A 20,096-nucleotide genomic window follows, 5' to 3' on the forward strand; every position below is an offset into this window, starting at 1 on the left:
TACAGTGAGAAAAGCTAGCCCTGTAAGTAGGGGTTTTTATTTTTTGACTAAATAGCTTAAAATATATTTTTGAAGGAAAGCTAAATAGACATGATTTCAAATTTTAATTTTAAATTTGTAAAGTATAAGTCATGACAAATAACTTGGTAAAATATTTTAACAAATTCATTATTTAACATTATTTACATGTGTATCTCATTTAATTTCCATGTTAAAATGAATAATTTATAGAGGAGGTGCACAATAGCTGAAATAGAGAAAAGAATTTGTAGTTAAATATTTGGAATAAAGTAGTAAAATTCAATATCTCAAGTTATTTTTTTTTTAATTTTCATTTTATTTATTTATCTATTTTTTGTATGTACTGGGTCTTTGTTTCTGTATGTGGGCTTTCTCTAGTTGCAGCAAGCAGTGGCCTCTCTTCTTTTGGCACAGGCTTCTCATTATGCTGACTTATTTTATTACGAAGCACAAACTAGGTCTGTAGGCTTCATTGGTCGTGGCAAAAGGGTTCAGTAGCTGCAGCTCGTGGCTCTAGAACGCGGGCTCAGTAGATATGGAACCGGAGAAGGCGATGGCACCCCACTCCAGTCCTCTTGCCTGGAAAATCCCATGGATGGAGGAGCCTAGTAGGCTGAGGTCCATGGGGTTGCTGAGAGTCGGACACGACTGAGCGACTTCACTTTCACTTTTCACTTTCATGCATTGGAGAAGGAAATGGCAGCCCACTCCAATGTTCTTGCCTGGAGAATCCCAGGGATGGGGGAGCCTGGTGGGCTGCCGTCTATGGGATCGCACAGAATCGGACACGACTGAAGCGACTTAGCAGCAGCAGCAGCAGCAGTGGAACACAGGTTGAGTTGCTCCACAGCATGTGGAAGCTTCCCGGGCCAAAGACTGAACTCATGTCACCCACATTGGAGGTGGAATCCTAGTTGCTGTTCCACCTGGGAAGTCCTCAAGTAATTTTTTAATAAGGATCTTGCTAATTTTTGTTGAAATAGTTAACCTAAGTCATTATACTCCAGAAGAACAATTTGTACTCATCACAAATAAATTAATAAAAAGTTAATGGTGCTAATGGTAAAGAACCCTCCTGCCAATGCAGGAGATGTAAGAGACGCAGGTTTGATTCTTGGGTCGGGAAGGTTCCCTGGAGGAAGGTATACCACGGCCCACTCCAGTATTCTTGCCTTGAGAATGCCACGACAGAAGGAGCCTGACGGGCTACGGTCCATAGGGTCACAAAGAGTCAGACATAACTGAAGTGACTTAGCATGCATGCATACACTCTGCATATAAGTTCAAAAAGCAAGGTGACAATATACAGCCTTGACGGAAGAGTGAAGGCTAGTGGAAATAATGCCTAGATTTTTCTTTAACATGTGTTAACTTGTATGTTGTTGTTTGTTTTTGGTTACTAAGTTTTGTCTGACTTTCTGCAAATCCATGGACTGTAGCCCACCAGGCTCATTTGTCCATGGGACTTCTCAGGCAAGAATACTGGAGTGGGCTGGCATCTCCTCTTCCCAACCCAGGAATCGAACCCACATCTCCTGCATTGCAGGCAGATCCTTTACTGTTGTCACTAAGGAAGCTCACAATGAAAAATATACTACAAAAAAAAATAGATGACTCATGGGAACCTATTGTATGGCACAGAGAACTCTACACGCTGCCCTGCGGTGACCTAAATAGGAAGGAAATTTTAAAAAGAGGGGATACGTGTATATGCCTAGCAGATTCACTTTGCTGTGCAACAGAAACTAGCACATTATGAAGCAAGTTTACTCCAATAAAAATTAATTAAAAAAATGTTAATGGGAAAAAGAATACATTGCTTAGAAATAACTGACTTAAATTCAACAAAAGTCTCTACAACAAAAAGTGCATTTTTTTTTTTTTTTTTTGGCAGAGGGACAATGGATCAAAATAGATATGAAAACACTTTCACTTTAATTGCTTTTTTCTTTTCTTTTTTTTAATTGCTTTTTTCTTATACTTCAAATTTGTACTTAGTGATTTTCTCTTCCTGGACAGAAGAAACACCTGGATATTCTGGGAGAAGTTTATAATTTTCCAATTCATTTTCTGGAAAAAATGTATCTCTTTCAAATTCTTGCATGATTTTTGCCACAAATAATCTAAGATGGCCTGGCTTGTTCATGGCTTCCTTATATATAGAACGACTTCCTGCTTTCAAACCATGTCTAGTTTATTTGTTAATGCTGGTTGCTTGATAAGTTCTAAGGCATCATCCAGACTTTTGGCAAGAAAATGAGCTTCCTGTGAGGTTCCTTGAGTTCTCTATTGATAATTATATTAATTCTGTCTTTGAAAGATCGATTTTTCTCTGGAAAGTTGAACCATGTCTTCCTACCCATAATCACCAAATTCTGTTTATCTTCTACGGAAGAGGAATGCTTGAATTCATACCTGAGCAAGAGCTAGGGCAAGTTCCCATTCTTGTTGATGTCCCATGCTTTGGGACAGGGTGATGATGCAGTTTAGCAGACGAACCATCTTTATCTTTAAAATATGTTAACTTGTATGTAGAAAGCATTAAATCAATTAAAATGTTAGATTTTCTAAATCTGACTTTAAGCCATTAATCATTATTTTCTTTCCATTTAGTTTGAAATTTTAAAAATAATTAATCCTTATTCAAACACCAATGGTGTTTGCTACTTACAAAAAGTGTTGTTCAAATTTCTATCAAAAATGTTCTTTATCTTCCTGCCTACACATAAATAAATGTGTGTGTGTCTGTGTGTGTGTGTGTGTCTGTGTGTGTGTGTGTGCGTATTTGAAGCTTAGAATGAATTCTTTTTACTTGTTTTTGAAATCAGGATTGTATTTATATTTGCCCACATCAAAAGATAGTCTGGGTAAATATGAAAAAAAGAGGTTGAATTAATGGGAAAAAACTCTAAAATTCTTATTTTTAGGGGAAAAGGTAAATGAAATTCATACTACAAATACAGATGATTTAATAGTCTAATTTCAAACTAGATGGTTCTTCTCACTGGTTGCATGCTAATTATAAAGTACTTAAAGTACTAAAAATTAATTTTTCCCTTTGAGACTTTTAAAGTTATCTCTGTCAATATCGAGATAACTTAAAAAGTCTCAAAGGGAAAAAAGCTCCAAAATCACTGCAGATGGTGACTGCAGCCATGAAATTAAAAGACGCTTGCTCCTTGGAAGAAAATCTATGACAAACCTAGATAGCATATTAAAAAGCAGAGACATTACTTTGTCAACAAAGGTCCATATAGTCAAAGCTATGGTTTTTCCAGTAGCCATGTATGGGTGTGAGAATTGGACCATAAAACTTAGAGCTGAAGAATTGATGACTTTGAATTGTGGTGTTAGAGAAGACTCTTGAGAGTCCCTTAAGATCAAACCAGTCAATCTTAAAGGAATTCAAACCTGAAAATTCATTGGAAGGACTGATACTGAAGCTGAAGCTCCAATATTTTGGTATCTAAAGAGATTGGTATCTAAAGAACTATGCTTGCTTTATTTTGGTCTAAGTTATTTAGAACTTATTATTTTCTCATTTATAAACTTATGAGGAATGCCCACCACATTGTTTGGCACATAGCAGACATTAAATAAATGCTTAACTCCTTTTTAAGAAGTGGATTAAAAGCATTGAGATAGGAGTTTGCTGAATTAGAATGCATTTCAGAAAAGGGGAAAAATAAGCTAAGTTAGCAACTCTTTGGTTTGGCATTGTAAATGCTCTTGGAACCTTGGTATGGAGACTTGGATTATTTCACTCATCCAAAAATCTAGGTAAGAAATGAAGTATCAAAGACCTAGATTAAAAATGGGCAATAAAAATAAATTGATACTTAGTGGTAGATAGAAATCATCCCAAGATGACCATGCATGCATGGGTATATGTACTTAACAACATAGATTTTTACAAAAGTTAAAAAAATATTTCTTTATTTTTCTTACTGCAAATGACTATGGCAATGAGCAACTATCATTTCCTTCTCCCCTTCTTTCAGCTCATATGGAAAAACAAATTACTTGGTATATAAATAGAGGTTATCAGCAGTAATGCTAATTGATGGTATAACTGCCAAATACCAAGTTATATTCTGACAAAGAATATGACTAATGTTACTCAATAACATTTCATCAATCACGGGTCAGAAAATTACCAACAGTCAGTATTTTCTTTGGATCAGTAATGCAACTTAAAAGTTGCAGTTAGTATAATTAAAGGCCAGTAACCAGATAAAAAGCCTTAGTTTGTAATTTTTTTTTCTTTTTTTCACTAAGAAAGGCTATGTATTAAGTGATGTTTGAGCTCAATCCAAAGTATGGGGGAAAAACTCAACAATATGATTAAAAACTTTCAATCAGTATTTAATGAGTACCTACCCAGTGCCCAAAAAGGACACTCTAGGAGATATAATGGTAGAGGATATAAAATCTCTATTCCCCTTGAATTTATAGTATGATTGAGTAAAGAGAATGAACAGATTTAAATCACAAAGCAAAAACTCAATGACTGAAAATGAAGTGCTATAGGATGTTTAAAGATAAGCAGAATTATGTGAACTGGAATTATCAGAAAATAGCATTGCATGGATGGTAAATATCAAGAAGATGTGGAAATGGAAGGCATTTCAGAGGTCCATTTTGTCCCTACCAGCTGAGTTCCTAAATGAGCATATAAAAATTTAGTTAATGAAACACATAAAAAGGCAGCTATGTATCCTACCAATGGTTTAAGACAATAAAGTTTAATGCAGCGAAAAATTGTTTAGGAAGTCACACACTTTGTGGCCATTAAATTACAAGGCAACTGATCTAATTGATAATTATGAAATTGTCAAAGCAAACTTGAGCAATAGGACTCAGAAGTAGGAATAAAGAGCCAAAAGTGGAGTCAAGTGTAAAATACAATGATAGATTTTGAAAGATACAGGTAAATTATTCATTTTAGGTGCCAAGCGTAGTGAGTAGTTAACGATATCAAGGCACCTTGAGTAAGATAGGAAATAATTTTGGATCAGCAAACAGTAAGTTATTGGTATTGTTTCACAAAGGGAAACAAAGACCAGAATGAGTGAAATATGAAATGAGAGTTTGCATATTATTTAGAACATTCTGGAAGCATTCAGATAGCAATCAGATTCTTTCAACAACAAAGATGACCATTACAGAAATCTTTGTTTTGGTGACCATGTTGGTATATCGTAATAGAGAAAAAACTCTTAAGAGTCCTTTGGACAACAAGGAGATCAAGCCAGTCAACCCTAAAGGAAATCAACCCTGAGTATTCAGTGGAAGGACTAATGCTGAAGTTGAGGTTCCAATACTTTGGCAACCTGATGTGAAGAGCTGACTCATTGGAAAAGACTCTGATGCTGGGAAAGATTGAGGGCAGGAGGAGAAGAGGGCAACAGAGAATGAGATGGTTGGATGACATCACTGACTCAATGGGCATGAGTTTGAGCAAACTCCAGCAGATGGTGAAGGACAGGGAATCCTGGCGTGCTATAGTCGGTGAGGTTGTAAAGAGTCAGACATGACTGAGAGACTGAACAACAATAGAGAAAAATACCTTCAAAAATAAAATTTTGTTTCTCTCATGAAAAGGTAGAGTGCTAAATGTGAACACAGTAAACTGCCCCTTCAGCATTACATAGGATAACAACGCAGATTCTAATGCTGTTCTTTCATACCATCAAGTGGTGTGATGGAAGACTAATCCACTTTGTGAGATTAGAGCAGCTTGTTAATGTCAAAAAGAACTTAGGATATCAGAGGTTTGTCTTGCTCTGAAGTCTATATAGGCAGCAAACTTTCATTCCTCCTTGCTAATCTCTGTTCAGTTTGTTCTTGGTGTTCATCACTAACTCAAATATACACACTTGAAAGGTTAGAAAAGAAACAGAAAAAAATATAAGATATTTAAAGGAACACTAAAACTTAATGTCTGTAAAATACACAAAGCTACGTAATGGCCAAGAATAAATATTAGAATTGGAGTCAGTCTATCTTCTTCCTTCCAGGAAGCTAGTTATAACATCATCATGAGCATATCTCTGGAAACAAGAGTGCCTGCATTTGCCACTTTAGTAAATTGTGAGTCCTCAAGCTAAAGTAATTACATAACTTTTTGTGCCTTAGTTTTCCCAACTTTACACTAATAAAAGTACCTATCTCTTAGAGCTGTTGTGAGGACTAATTGATTTACATTTTCAGGTAAGTTACTGGAGCCAACTGAAAGTTGAAAGTATTTGCCTTTCTACTTATTTGTTTATTTTTATTGAGTGCGAGTTTCCCAAATGATTTTGCAAAGCTGTGATTTTATTTCTGAGAGTTGTTAGTATGCAACTGTGTTAAATTTATTTGGGGCTGCTATGTGCTTGGTATGACAACCCACTCCAGTATTCTTGCCTGGAGAATCCCATGGACAGAGGAACCTGGCAGTTTACAGTCCATCGGGTCGCAAAGCGCTGGGCATGACTGAAGTGACTTAGCACATGTGCTTGTTTCACATATTGCTATCTTTCAGTGTTTGCATTACATGGCTGTGTTGTCTTACCTGCAACCAAGAGCATGTGCATTACATCATCATGTAATAGAAGGCCAGCAGAGTAGTTTTTACTGAATTTTCATGTCTTGCCCTAGCAAGATTACTGTGTCTCAAAATGTATTTCTGCTAGCCACCTGCTGTACATATAGTGTGCTTATTAACTTTAAGTATTCCTGGGTTCTCCCACAGGACTACCAAATCATAACTTATTGGAGTTGGATGAAGGAAAATAAATTACTTTTAAAAACTAGTATACTGTATTTAGGTTGAACAAATGTGACTAAACTTTGAGAACCACTGATTATTTGGTATACTCTCTCATAGATGCTCTCAACTTTTTTGGTCACGTTTTCTTTCATATATTCTTTTATCTTTTATCTTTTTGGAGTAAAGTTTACAGATAGAAAGAAAGCAGTGTTTTACTTAACTGAACAATAATTCTATATATTACTAAACATAAAATTAGCTGTTTGTTCTAAATTGTCAGCTACATTAGCCTGTCTGACATTTTCCTAAGTTAAACAGTATAACATGCCCAAAAGAACATAAGTCAAATAGCAACTAATCTGGTAAAAGATATAGTATGAAGCAATGCAAAGCCACTAGCATGCTGGAACTTATCAAGTACTATGCTATCAAGCACTGTGCTAAGCATATTACATACATTATACTATTCAGTTGTCATTACATTCTTAAAGAATGAGAACTAATAATTACAGATGAAGAGACTGAGGTTTAGAGATTTGAAGCAACCTTCCTAGAATCACTCACAAAGAAAATGTTTGGAATGCAAAATAAGCTGTATGATTTCTAAGAATGATCTTGATACAATGTGCATTAGAAGGAGCGAGAATGTATATCAAAAAACCAGCAATTTTGAAAGGATTAAATGAGTGACTCAAGAAGAAAAAGAAAATCCAACCGTCTTTAATAGGAGGGTTGTGGAAGCTTTTAGAAAATATACTAACATTGATCCCTTCACTTGGGAAGATCAATCCCTGTCAGGACAATATTTTATCAGCCACTGTGACCCTGATATTAGGTGGAAACTCCAAAAGTTACAATTAAAGCCATCGACCCCCTTGCCCCAACTCATAGAGGTGACATTTGGGATGTTTAGTAATTGAGATCAAGCTAAGGAGGAAGAGAGAATCCAATATGAGAAAAGTAGGCCAGGGCTCATGCAAAACTGATAGCTGTTGCTGTCAGCCATGCCTTGTGACTTCAGGACAACTAAGAGGGCCAAGGAAGTTCAACTATCCATCTATAGGTAAGACCAACAAGGGTGAATGCTTCAAATGCAAGTCAGCTGGCCACTGGGCCTGAGAATGCCAGTAAGAGTCCCCTGGAGCAGCCCTGCCTGCACACAAATGTATCCTTGGAAGACAGACTGCCCTGGGTCCCAAAGGGGAAGAGGGGCTCCTGCTCCTGAGATGGCCATGCTGGATGACTGAGACTGCCCGGGAATTCTGGTGGCTCCCCCAGTGAGACGTCTATCTTCATCCAGGAGTCCCGCATAGTCCTTGACATGGTAGGTACAAGATTGATTTTAATTGATATACAGCCACTTACTCTGTCTTGATTTCTCAAGCTTTCCTCCAAAAATTGTACTGTGACTGGTACCAATGAAAGGCCTCACACCGTTACTATACTGGGCCTCTCATTTGCCAGTTTGAACAGTGGTTGATTTCACCTGTCTTTTTATTAATAGTTGTGCATGACTGTACCACCTCCCTTCCAGAAAGAGACCTTCTGGGCTCCCTTGGGTCCACACTATGGTTAGGAGGCCCCAAACAACTCTTTATCTTGAGTCTGACCAAGACAGCCTAGCCATCAGAGCAAGGTCTTATTCTCAGCCATATTCTACAAGCCTTGAGCCCTTCAATATGTGATAAAGAAATCCCATGAGGGGCCTTAAAGCCTCATTTGTAAGAATTAGCCTTAGGCCAGAAGCCATCTGTCCTAACAAGGGACAATATCCCATAAAGTTGAAAACAATCTCTCATAGATAAATTCTTAGAACATGGCTTCTTGATGCCCTGCCAGTTTCAGTGCAATATCCCTACTTTGCATGTCATTAGGCCAAATGGGGAGATAGGATGGTGTAAGACCTTAGTGTACTAACTGATGCAATTGTCCCTGTATATCCCCTTGTGGCCAGTCCTTATGTATAAGCCCAAATCCCTGAGGACAATGAATGGTTTACTATACTCCATCTCAAGGATGCCTCTTTTTGTATCCCAGTTCATCCCTCATTGCAATATCTGTTTGCCTTCAAGTGAATTAACCCCAACTCAGGCCAAATGCAACAACATATCTGGACAGTATTGCCTTAGGGACAGCTCATACTTGTTTCTTCTGCTTCATTTATGTCCAACTGTTTGTGACTCTATGGACTGTAACCCACCAGGGTCCTCTGCCCATGGGATTCTCTAGGTAAGGATACTGGAGTGGGTTGCCATGCTCTTCCCCAGAGGATTTTCCCAATCCAGGGACCAAGCCCATGTCTCATTATATCTCCTGAACTGGCAGATGGGTTCTTTACCACTAGTGCCAGCTGGGAAGCACCTTGGGCTTCCTTGGTGGCTCAGACAGTAAAGAATCTGCCTGCAATGCAGAAGACCTGGGTTTGATCCCTGGGTTGGGAAGTTCCCTGGAGAAGGGAGTGACTACAAACTCCAGTATTCTTGCCCGGAGAATTCCATGGACAGAGGAGCCTGGTGAGTTATATTGTTTGGGCTTCCCTGGTAGCCCAGATGGTAAAGAATTGGCTAGCAATGTAGGAGCTCCAGGTTCGATCCCTGGGTTGGGAAGACCCCCAGCGAAGGAAATGGCAAGCCACTCCAGTATTCTTGCCTGGAGAATTCCATGGCCAGAGGAGTTTGGTGGGCTACAGTCCAAGGGTCCGGACCTGACTGAATGACTAACACTTTCACTTTCACATTTCATGCTTGTTTACCCAGGTCCTCGGAAAAGAACTGAGGGAAACAAATTTAAAAGAAGAGGCAATTCTACAGTATGTAGATGATATATTTATATGTAGTCCCTCCATGGAGGTCTCATTCAAAATACCGTTGCAGTCCTTAATTTCCTTGGGGCCCAGGGTTACAGAGTCTTTCAGACAAACACACAAATCTCAAATGCCCAAATCACAAAGCAACAAGTTAATGATCTGGGATATATAATACAGCCTGAAAATAGACAGTTATCTCCATATAGAAAACAAACTATAGTAGGTCCAAAAACAAAGAAACATCTTTGTATCTATCTTTTGGTGCACAGCAGGATTTTCTAAAATTTGGACTCCAGCATTTGGGCTAATAACTAAACTTCTATATGAAGTCACTAAAGGCCCAGATACAGAACCATTATTTTGGAATGGAGAACAGAAAAAGCTTTCAAAGATATTGAGCAAACCCTCACCAGAGTCCCTGTTCTGGGTCTCCCCAGCTTGAAAAAGTCATTCATCTTGCATGTGGCTGAAAAGCAGGGGGTGGTTCTGGGAATCTTTATACAGAAGCTAGGGGAAGTTCCCCATTCTATAGTCCATTTTTCCAAGCAACTAGTTTCTGTGACCTGAGGTTTACCTGGCTCCCTCTGTACAGTAGCTGCCACCGTTTTATTGGTGGAAGAAGCTAACAAGCTTAACTTCCACCAGTCACTAGAAGTCCAGATTCTCATCAAGTATAAAGGAGTCTAGAGAATGTACAAATATAACAATGCATATGGCCCTTAGGGTGGTTGGCAAATATCTACATGAGTCTGGTGAAACATTCAAGAGTGTTTACTTGTATAATAAAAAAATAAACTTTTAAGGAAAACATTAAATTTATATAAAGATTTCATAGAAAAATCTTAACTTTAATAAGAATGAAGTTGTCACTCTAAATTACTATTTTGTATCAGTTTTTTTTTTTTTTTTTTAACTATAATGACTTCATGAAATGCCTGATTAAACATGGAAAGTGTTGGGAAAACACCAAATAGCAATTTATCTACCAAACCAGGAGACGTTTAAGAGTAGAAGGGGGTGCTATTTAATTATACTGGGGCAATGATTGTAAATCAAGGCTGTTGACTCTAATGGGAAATATGATTGCCTTAACATGGCCCCACCCACACTCCAACTGGCTATTTAAAAGGCTTAGGAAATCAATATCTCAGGAAACATGTGAAATTCACTTGCAGTACTTAATTGTGGAGCCCAAGTCTCGTGCTGAAATAGGAAAGTTGTGTAAAAGTGAACAAATAATGGTGAGGCTTCAAGAAGAGTGCCAGCAGGCATACACATCACTGCCCCTGTTTATCTGTACATTTTCCCAACATTGAAATACCCCTCAGCTGATAAGCTTTACCTCCATGCACACAGAATTTTCAATTACCTTTTTAGTGCCCCACACTTAAATATTTTAAATGGCAAGACAATAATTTCTACACATTTGTGGAGATGTTTTCATGTGAAACATAAAGAGCAAAGCAAGCTTTTCTGAGAATACTAGAGAAAGTGAAATACTAAAGAAACAGAGACAATGCAGGCAGTAAAACAAAACCCACTATATATAATACCCTCAGAAAAATAAGATACATGATACCCGAAAAAAGGAACTTTAAGGAAGAAAGGGGATATGTGGAAACAACCAAAAACTTTGTTAAAACTATGAGAGCAGACATGAGAAAACTGAAGCTAGATAATGAGGTAAAGAAAACAATGAAATCAGCTTATGAGAGGAGCTCTGGGAGATCTCAAGGAAGCAGCTATGTTACAGGTCTAGAGGATAGAAGTGTGTTTGGAACTTCGAAAGAAATGCCATCTTCTTCCCCTTGCTATCTCTGGGAATTGGTTCCAGAACCTCTTTTGCATACCAAAATCCACAGATGCTCAAGTTCTTTATATAAAATGGAGTAGTATTTGCAAGCAATATTAATATATCCTCCCCTATACTTCAAATTATCTCTAGATCATTTATCATGACTGATACAATACAGATATTGTATAAATAGTTGTAAATATATTGTAAATGCTTTGTAAATAGTCGCTTGTGTGTTGCAAATTCAAGTTTTTTTTTAAATTTCTGAAAATTTTTTTCAAATATTTTTGATCTGCCATAATAAGTCATAAGGGGTTTCCAGGTGGCTCAGTGGTAGAGTCCTCTTACTAATGCAGGAGACACGGGTTTGATCTCTGGATCAGGAAGATCCCTTGGAGAAGGAAACGGCTACACACTCCAGTATTCTTGCCTGGGAAATCTGTGGACAGTAGAACCTGGCTGCCTACAGTCCATGGGGTTGCAAAAGTTCTACACAACTTAGTGACTAAACAACAACACAGTACATTAACTAAAAAAAAAGAAGCAGACATAAATGCATATGTGTGGAAAGATTTGGTATTAAGCCAGCTCTTTACTCTCCTCCTTCACCCTCATCAAGAGGCTCTTTAGATCCTCTTTACTTTCTGTCGTTAGAGTGGTATCATCCACGTATCTGAGGTTGTTGATGTTTCTCCCACCTATCTTGCTTCCAGGTTTTAACTCATCCAGCCCAGCATTTCTCATGATGTGCTCAGTGTACAGGTTAAACAAACAAGGTGACAGCAGACAGCCCTGTCCGTACTCCTTTCTCAATCCTGAACCAATCAGTTGTTCCAAACAGAGTTCTTGCTCTTGCTTCTTGACCCGCATGTGGGTTTCTCAGGAGACAGGAAGATGGTCTTGTATTCCCATCTCTCTAAGAGCTTTCCACAGTTTGTCATGATCCACACAGTCAAAGGCTTTAGCATAGTCGATATAACAGAGATAGATGCTTTTCTGAAATTTCCTTGCCTTCTCTATAATCCAGCCAATGCTGGCAATTTGATCTCTAGTTCCTCTTCCTTTTCTAAACCCAGCTTGTACATCTTGGTTCTCATAATGCTGAAGCCTACCACGTAAGATTTTAAGCATGACCTTACTAGCATGGGAGAGGAGTGCAATTGTCTGAAGTTCTTAGCACATTCGTTGGTACTAGCCTTCTTGGGAATTGGGATGAGGATTGTCCTTTTCCTGTCCTGTGGCCACTTCTGGGTCTTCCAAATTTACTGACATTAAGAATGCAAAACCTTGATGGCATCATCCTTTAGGGATTTAAATAGTTCTGCTGGAATTTCACTGCATCCGTTAGTTTTATTAACATCAGTGCTTCTTAAGGATCACTTGCCTTCACACTCCAGAATGTCTGGCTGTGGATGACTAACCACACCATCATAGTAATCCAGTTCAATAAGATATTTTTTGTACAGGTCTTCCATGTATTCTTTCCAACTCTCCTTGATCTCTTCAGCATCTATTAGGTCTCTACCATTTTTATCCTTTACTGTGCCCATCTTTGGGGAAAGTACTCCCTTGATGCTTCCAAATATCCTGTAGAGATTGCTAGTCTTTCCCCTTTTGTTGTTTTCTTCTATTATTAAGCATTGTTCATTGAAGATCTTCTTGTCTCTTCTAGCTATTTTTTGGAACTTGGCATTTAATTGGATGTACCTTTCCCTCTCCCCCTTGCTTTTCACTTCTGTTCATTCTTCTGTTATTTGTAAAGCCTCCTCAGTTAAGCATTTTCTCTTCTTGCTTTTCTTTTTCTTTGGGATGGTTTTGTTCACTACCTCCTGTACTATATTACAGACCTCTGTCCATAGTTCTTCAGGCAAACTGTTAGCTAGATCTAGTTCCTTAAATCTATTCATTATCTCTATTGCAAATTGTACAGGATTTGATTTAAGTCATACCTGGCCTATTGTTTTTCCCAGTTTTCTTTAGTTTAAGTCTGAATTTTGCTATGATAAGCATACCTTTACAGGTAAACAATTTTACCTACATCTTATACCAAGCATACTAGCCACACAGAGATATAATCAACTTCAAGCTCCTTATTTTACTTTAATTGATACAGTTTTCTAACTTCTAGCCAAGAAAGGAAAAGAAAAGATTTTGTGAAGCTTCAACAGAAATTTAATAAATCAAACATCACTGTCATCTGAACGTGAGTTTTAAAGGAGGTTCCTGTTTTCCTTATACTGAATATTACCTAATTTTCACTAGTATCTTCAATTTTGCCAATTAATTTATGTAAATTTAGCAATTTATGAACAAGTATCAAAGGATCAATCTTGGCTTCTCCTCACTTTACAGAAAAGAAATATGGAGAAAACATTTAGCATATTTTAGCGAACACTAAATTATAAGTCTACCTTCTTACTCATGATGAAAAGTAAGCTAGCTGCTAAGCAGAATATAAGGTTTACTTTGGAAACTTCCACTAATATCTTTTTATCTGAAAACCCAATTCATGAGCCATGTTAGTGTTCCTTTGAGGCAGAATGAAAATGTTTATTATAGCTATAAGTGGTTCAGGCCAAAATGACGTGTATACCACTAAATAAACTCAAGGGACCCTAATAAAAATCTCTTTGCGTAACAGATCTTAAAAGTGCAAATGTTTCCTATTTTGAATGTTACCCAGAAGATAGTTTCTTACTAATCCAAACAAATTAGTATCGAATTAGCTAACTCACTCCTCTTTATATCTGTTTTATTCTTTAGTTCCTTAAAGAAAGAAATATACCTTTGCATAGATTCTTCCTGATTTTTTAAAATTCTGTATCAAACAACATCTAATTTTGTGCCTCAAAAAGACCTAGCATTTTTGCTTCTTATATGTAAAAATACTAAATATCTAATTATCAAATTGAGATGTTTCAGTATTGATATATTTAGTTGCCCTTTCCTGAATGTTCACATTGAATATTTCTATATCTCATAATATTGTTCTTAAAGCTTGCTCTCAACCCTCATTTTGCTTTGAATTCCAGGCACAAGTTAGGATTTCCACAAGAACATTTTAAGTTCCTTAAACAGGCACTGTGACCCTTTTGACTTTGTGTCAATAGACTGGCATATAGTAGATGCTGGTAAATGTTCTCTTGACTGAAGGAATGACACTGCTATGGTAATAGAATAATTGCCTGTAGCTACAAAACACCCTCTTAATTCTTTGAGTTTAGAGATGGGGTGTGCAGAGTGTATCTTCTTACACATTTACAGACTTGTTCAGAAATGACTTTGGTATGACTTTTAAACTCAGAGGCACCTAGAGTGGTTCATATTTTAAATAAAATATATTTCTGTTTCAAACAGGATCCAGGCAGGAGACAAATGGTGCACTCAAATGAGATGACTGGAGAGAGTTTAAGGAAGATAACGTTTAGAAAGACTTGGACAGAGGTAAGAGAATGAAACAAGGTTTTGTGGCTGAGGTTGGGGAGAGGGCAGGTATCACCTCTGGGCCTCAACAGGCAAAAGAAGGAGCAGTGGCAGAAACCTGGGGAAGCTTCCCAGGAAGGAACACATATGATCTGAGTCCACAATGGGAGAGTCGGAGAGCCTGGTGAATAAACACCCACCTTCCCACTCCCCCACTTCTTGGTCTCTTGCTGGGACCTTTACAGGCAAGACCTAGCTGGAAGCCAGAGGACATGCAGTCTATAGATGGTCACAAAATACAGTGGAAAGGGGGGAAAAATGCAACTATGAAGGGACAGATTGTCAATACATAGTAGAGTTTCTTTCTTTTTTCTTTTTTTGATATATAGCCTAAGCAAAAGGATGTTAAGAAAAACTTTTTAGACTTCTCTAGAGGATATTTTCTTAGTGAACATAGTAAAGGTCTAGAATTTAAGCTAGGGACAACTCAGGTATTTTATAGGCCAGAACATATAAAATAATCATTTTCAAGAATTGATCCATTCAATATTTATGTAGAATGTGTTTGTCCTTGAAGTACAAAATGAAGCAGGGCAAAGGTTAACAGAGCTTTGCCAAGAGAATGTGCTGGTCAGAGGAAACACTGTCTTCCAGCAACACAAGAGACAACTCTACACGTGGACATCACCAGATGGTCAATACTGAAATCGTACTGATTATACTCTTTTTAGCCAAAGATGGATAAACTCTATACAGTCAGCAAAAACAAGACTAGGGCCTGACTGTGGCTCCAATCATGAACTCCTTATGTCAAAATTCAGACTTAAATTGAAGAAAGTAGGGAAAACCACTAGACCATTCAGGTATGACCTAAATCAAATCCCTTATGATTATACAGTGGAAGTGAGAAATATTCAATGGATTAGATCTGACAGAGTGCCTGTATGAATGGAAGTTCACAACATTGTACAGGAGGTGATGACCAAAACCATGTCCAAGAAAAAGAAATGCAAAAAGGCAAAATGGTTGTCTGAGCAGAGCTTACAAATAGCCGAGGAAAGAAGAGAAGTGAAAGGCAAGAGAAAAAGAAAGATATATCCATCTGAATGCAGAGTTCCAGAGAATAGCAAGGAGAGAGAGACAAGAAAGCCTTTTTAAGTGAACAATGCAAAAAAAAAAAAAAAAAAAAAAAGAGGAAAACAATAGGATGGGAAAGACTAGAGGTCTCCTTAAGAAAATTAGAGATATCAAGGGAACATTTTATGCAAAGATGGGCACAATAAAGGACAGAAACAGTATGGGCCTAACAAGCAGAAAATATTAAGAAGAGGTAGCAAGAATACACAGAAGAACTACACAAAAAAGATCTTAATATCCAGATAACCGCAATGGTGTGATCACTCACCTAGAGTCAGATATCCAGGAGTACAAATTCAAGTGGGCCTTAAGAAGCATCACTACAGACAAACTAGTGGAGATGATAGAATTACAGCTGAGCTATTTCAAATCCTAATAGATGATGCTGTGAAAGTGCTGCACTCAATGCCAGCGAATTTGGAAAACAGCAGTGGTCATAGGACTGAAAAAGGTCAGTTTTCATTCCAATCCCAAAGAAAGGCAATGTCAAAGCATGTTCAAAATATGGCACAGTGGCACTCATTTCATATGCTAGCAAGGTAATGCTCAAAATTCTTCAAGTTAGGCTTCAACAGTATTTGAACCACGAACTTCCAGATGTGCAAACTAGATTTGGAAAAGGCAGAGGAACCAGAAATCAAATTGCCAACAACTGTTGGATCATGGAAAAAGCTACAGAATCCAGAAAAAATCTGCTTTATTGACTATTCCAAAGCCTTTGATGGTGTGAATCACAACAAACCATGGAAAATTCTTAAGGAGGTGGGAATACCAAACCACCTTACCTGCCTACTGAGAAACCTACATGCAGGTCAAAAAACAACAGTTAGAAATGGGCATGGAACTATGGACTGGTTCCAAATTGGGAAAGGACTACGACAAGGATGTACATTGTCACCCTGTTCATTTAACTTATATGCAGATTACATCATGTAAAATGCCAGACTGGATAAAGCACAAACTGCAATCCAGATTACGGGGAGAAATACCAGTAACCTCAGATATGCAGATGACACCACCATTATGACAGAAAGTGAAGAGGAATTAAAGAGCCTCTTGATGAAGATGAAAGAGAAGAGTGAAACAGCTGGCTTAAAACTCAATGTTCAAAAAACAAAGATCATGACATCCAGTCCCATCACTTCATGGTAAATAGATGGGGAAACAACGGAAAAGTGACAGACTATCTTCTTGGGCTCCAAAATCACTGCAGATTATGACTGCAGCCATGAAATTAAAGGATATTTGCTCCTTAGAAGAAAAGGAATGACAAACCAGCTGTGTATTGAAAAACAGAGACATCACTTTGCCTACAAAGTCCTGTATTGTCAAAGCTATTGTTTTTCCAGTAGTCATGTATGGACATGAGAGCTAGATAATACAAAAGGCTGAGCACTAAAAAACTGATGCCTTTGAACTGTGATGCTGGAGAAGATTTGAGAGTCTCTTTGACTGTAAGGAGATCGAGCCAGTCAATCCTAAAGGAGATCAATCCTGAATATTCATTGGAAGTACTGGTGCTGAAACTGAAACTTTGGCCACCTAGTGCGAAGAGCTGACTCATTGGAAATGACCCTGATGCTTGGAAAGATTGAAGGCAGAAGGAGTAGGGGACAATAGAGGATGAGATAGTTGGATGGCATCATCAACTCAATGGACATGGGTTTGAGCATGCTCCAGGAGTTGGTGAAGGATAGGGAAGGTTGGCGTGCTGCAGTCCATGGGGTTGCAAAGAGTGGGATACCACTGAGTGAACAACATCAAGAGTGTGTTACCTAGGTGCTGTGCTGGTGGTGAAAAGACAGACAAGACAGACAGGCCCCTGCTCCACAGAGTTCACCTTTTAGAGACTGCGGACAATAATAGTTAGAAAGATAAACAGGGAAACTAGAAACATCACAAAGCAAATAAACAAGGAAATAAGATGAATAATTGAGACACCTTAGTAAACCACAAGGAAACCTCTCAGAGAACCTGATGGAAAAGCAGAACCAAGTGCAGTGTTTTCTAGCCCTGGGTTTCTATAAGCAATCATTCACTTGTGAATATTAGTTAGTGGATTCAAAATGACATTATCTTTGTTTACAAATGATTGCAACTGGTCAGAACACATCACACATATTAAATAGGAAATTGTTGTTTTGTGAAAATTGTTGTTTGTTTTAGTTATGTCAGTGCATGTCTGTGTGTGGGCTGGGTCTTTAATTAAATACTCTCCCTGTGTGGATTACAAGCTAATGATGCAGAGCCTAATGTGACCCAGTCTGTCACCAGCCACCACCCTCCAATGCCCTTCCATTGTACCCTTGGAACATGTGGTTGATCAGTAGCCAACCCCTCTTTTTCAGTAACTTCTTTTCTAAACATTGGTTCTCTTTTCTTGTCCTAAATGAAACTGGCCATTTCTTACTGATGCTGCACTCCAAGCAGAACTCAAGAGTGGAGAATTTATTTGCTTGTGTTTTCCTTCCACTTCCCTCAGGGCTCAGAGAAGAGGAAGGTGTGCATCTTATTTGCCTCCTCCATGCTGCTTCCAAATTGCCTCCATCCTTCCCTTTCAAATGCACAGATTCTTTGAAGTTTATGCCAACAAACTTTATCAACTGCACCCTCCTCAGAGTTTCACCAGCCAACCTCCAGCCACTCCCCTTTCATTCAGGTTGACTGGAGTCTTTGCTCCCTTTCTTCTTCCCCACATTTACTCTGGGGTAGTTCTTGCTGATTCGGTATTTACTTAGATAATCTGTCTAATCCCTTGGCTTCTTAATTGTTTGGCCTCACTTGCATTTTTTTTTTCTTTAACTTTATCTCATTTATCAAGACCCACAGTTTTAACTTGATATTTATAATTTTCAAAAGCTCAAACTCTGCCAGAATTTCTATTTCAATCCCTAGACTCCTACCTGTTTAACTTACTTATTCTAGTTCTCCTACTTCAGTGACTCTTTGTCCTTCCTGAGACTTTTAATTCTTTACTTCTTTTTCTTATGTCAACCATATCCCTCTAATTCTCATTGCTATGGTTACACAGCTTAGATTTCATGGCCAATAATTAAAATCACTTAATTGAAAAAATCCATGGCTATCATGCATCTCTCTCCTTCATTCAATTCATGTGTGGAAAAGCTCCACCTCTGGTAAATCCCAGCTATTCCTCTATGAATACTTGAACAAATAAATGTTACTGGAAAAAACACAACTGACCTCACCTTATATTCATGACCATAGATCTCAAGGGAGGACTCAACTTTGATCAGGAATCATACATTCCATCCTGGGATGTTTGTTCTCTTATTCTCTAAAATAAATATTTCACACTACCTTCTTTTCCTCAAGCTCCAACACTCCACCTTCTTTCTTACTCTTAGCTAATGCCCTCAAGAAGAAAACAGGATAAGGCAGGAACACCTCCACCTTCGTAACCCCAAATCTATCATTTTCATCATTCTCCTAGCATTGACAGCAGCATCCTGTGCCTATTTCCCACCTCTACTCAACAAAGGTTTCTTCACTCATTCCCTTGTCTCATCCCCTACCAATGTCTTAAGATCCTCACTCCTGCAACTATCTCCCCTGCCTTATGCATCATATGTTTCACTGTCTTTACTGTTCAATGGGTTCATTTTCATCAATACAGTCACACTGTGGGAATTTACTCCTTAAGTCCCTCCTACCTATTTCTGGTCTCCTTAACAACAGAGTTTTGAAAGGGTTGTGTCAATTCAATTCCTCCAGTAAATCATTTCCTATTCTCTCCTCAGCTTGCTCCAGTAGGGCCTCTGTCTTTATCACTGTCCTGACACTGATACTGTTAATAAATTAGTCTTCAACATTTCAAAACTTAGTTTTATGCATGTCCTCATCTTACTCAACTTCCCTGACTATTCAACATAGAGAAATACTACCTCCTTCTTGAAACCCTTTCTTCTCTTGGCTTCTGAAATATCACACTGTAGTGTTTTCATTCTAGAATACTGGCAACCTTTCTCAGTTTTCTTTGAAGACTTTTCTCCTTGTCTTAATCTATAACTGGCTGGGCTTTTGCTTCTATCTATACTTTTTTTTTTAGGTGATATCTTCCAGCTCAGGACTTTAAATACTATGAATGTGATGATTAACACTTAGTTTATATCTTTACTGCAGACTGTTCTCTGGGACTG

At 38.0% G+C, this 20,096-nt stretch overlaps 1 pseudogene; it reads right to left on the bottom strand.

Moving 5' to 3' along the window:
- Window positions 1-1,981: 1,981 nt before the first annotated feature.
- LOC136166132 (dihydrofolate reductase pseudogene) lies at window positions 1,982-2,523 on the bottom strand (annotated as a pseudogene).
- Between the last annotated feature and the right edge of the window lie 17,573 nt (window positions 2,524-20,096).

This window comes from Muntiacus reevesi, chromosome 4 (assembly GCF_963930625.1).
Source record: "Muntiacus reevesi chromosome 4, mMunRee1.1, whole genome shotgun sequence".
Taxonomy (NCBI): Eukaryota; Metazoa; Chordata; class Mammalia; order Artiodactyla; family Cervidae; genus Muntiacus; species Muntiacus reevesi.